Source organism: Rhea americana, unplaced genomic scaffold (genome assembly GCF_003343005.1).
Source record: "Rhea americana isolate MKP2758 unplaced genomic scaffold, rheAme1 scaffold_36, whole genome shotgun sequence".
NCBI lineage: Eukaryota > Metazoa > Chordata > Aves > Rheiformes > Rheidae > Rhea > Rhea americana.
The window spans coordinates 219,861-221,813 of record NW_028186490.1 but is presented as its reverse complement, the minus strand read 5'-3'; positions in this window follow the sequence as shown (position 1 = coordinate 221,813).

Sequence of the window (1,953 nt, the reverse complement as noted above, 5' to 3'; positions counted from 1 at the left end):
TGCCATTTAGGGTTAAATGGTAGTAATGCTAGAACAAACAAATTCATCTCACTCTCTTTCCAAGTTTTAAGAAACTGTAGGATGCAGGCTCTCGGGTACACCTGATGGAGTAGCTCTAAGTATAAGCTAAGTAGGACAAAATAATGTAATACCATGATTTGATAAGACTGTGCTCGGAGTGGCTGGTATAGCTAAGGAGCCAGACCCAAATGTTTTTCCAGAAACAGCTCCTTGTTTGCAATGGAACTGTGTATGTGCAGTGCTGTGAAAACTGCTCAGCCCTAAGAGTCAGAGGGGCTGGATGAGATGTTTCCCTGAGCCATGTGAATGTCCCAGACCACTTTGACTTTTCTTGGGGCTTTCTGCCTGGTTCTGCCTTCTTGTGATGTGTGCCCTGAGTATACTTATCTCCCCGCTTATGTCCTTGCTGGCTAAGGTCTCTAACTGCTGCCGCTGAGAAACTTCCACTGTGAAGTTAAATGGTGCTGAGAAGGACGTGGGGCTAATCGTCCTGAAGAATCCTATAAAGCAATGGGGCGTGTAAGACTAAACAACTCTTAAGGGTTTTTTTGTTTATTTGTTTTCATTGTTGTTGGTTTTTGTAGTCAGTGTTACAGGTATCCTTGTATTTTGGTAGATTAAAAGATAAACAAATACACAGCATAGAATAAATTCTTCATGCCAATGAGCATGAATCATATACGCACGGCAATGCTCTTTTTGCTAGAAATGAAACTTCAGCTATAAAGGGTGTTAAACAGATGCTTACAGTGGAGCCTGCCACACAAGAGCCTGTTAGAGCAGCGTGGTTACAAAGCAACCACAGCTAAGTGGATGCATCTCTGAAACAAGAGCCCATCTGGGGCTTTCCTCAGTTATGGTCCCATGTGCTGCAAGCTTCCAAGCAGAAAAGTTTGTTCCCAGGGCCACAATACAGCTGCGGTTGCGGCATTGATGCTGTCTCAGCAGAGCAAGGTTTTATCAGTGAAATGAGACTTCTACACAGCAGTTACCTGTAACATGCCTACTCCTGCATTTCTGCATGCTGTACCTGCTAGGAGTGATTCTTTTATCATGTTAACTTGCCTGATACCTCAGCCCAAGTGTGACAATGCCAGCAAGGATTTTGCCATTTTCTTTGGAAGAAGAAGCAATGAGCAGAAATTGAAGCACAGGCAGTTCCGCTTGAACATGAGGGGGAATTTCTTCCCTGTGAGAGTGACAGAGCACTGGGACAGGTTGCCCAGAGAGGTTGTGGAGTCTCCTTCTCTGGAGATATCCAAAGCCTGCCTGGATGCAACCCTGTCTAACATGCTCTAGGTGACCCTGCTTGAGCAGAAGGGTTGGATTAGATGATCTCCAGAGGTCCCTTCCAACCTTACCGATTCTATGATTCTATATGTAAAAGCCCCTTTTGTCGCTAGATCATTATTCCACGCTGCACTGGCTCCAGAGCAACTATACCCAGCTGTCACCTATGAAGATTTTAGGTTGATTATTGCAAACCCTTATAAACATATCCTGGTGTGGATGCAGACACCTTCCTAATGACTTTATCTTGCTTTAAGCTATTTTTCTTTCTTTCTTTCTCAGTTCCTGTGAACACAGTGCAGAGGCCACATTCTGCGAGCTGAAACTGCTGGGAAAGAGAATCTTCTCTGACCACTGTGAGCCTTTCCTCCTTCTGTCCTTAAGCTGGAGCCCTGTGTCCAACTCACTGAGCCGTGGTGGGGAAAACATGCCGTCCAAAACCGTCTGCTTCACCTGCACACTGACCCTTCGCCATCAGGACAACCAGCCCGCGGGTCTGCAGCGTCTTTCGTCCGAGACCCCGAGAGAAGCTTTTGACTTGGGCGGCTGAGGCTGGGGCGTGGGAGAACTGAGCAAGGAGCTGGAGTGCGGCAGCGCGCAGGGGGCAGAGACGGGCAGAGCCCCCCGGCCCCGACGGGCGGG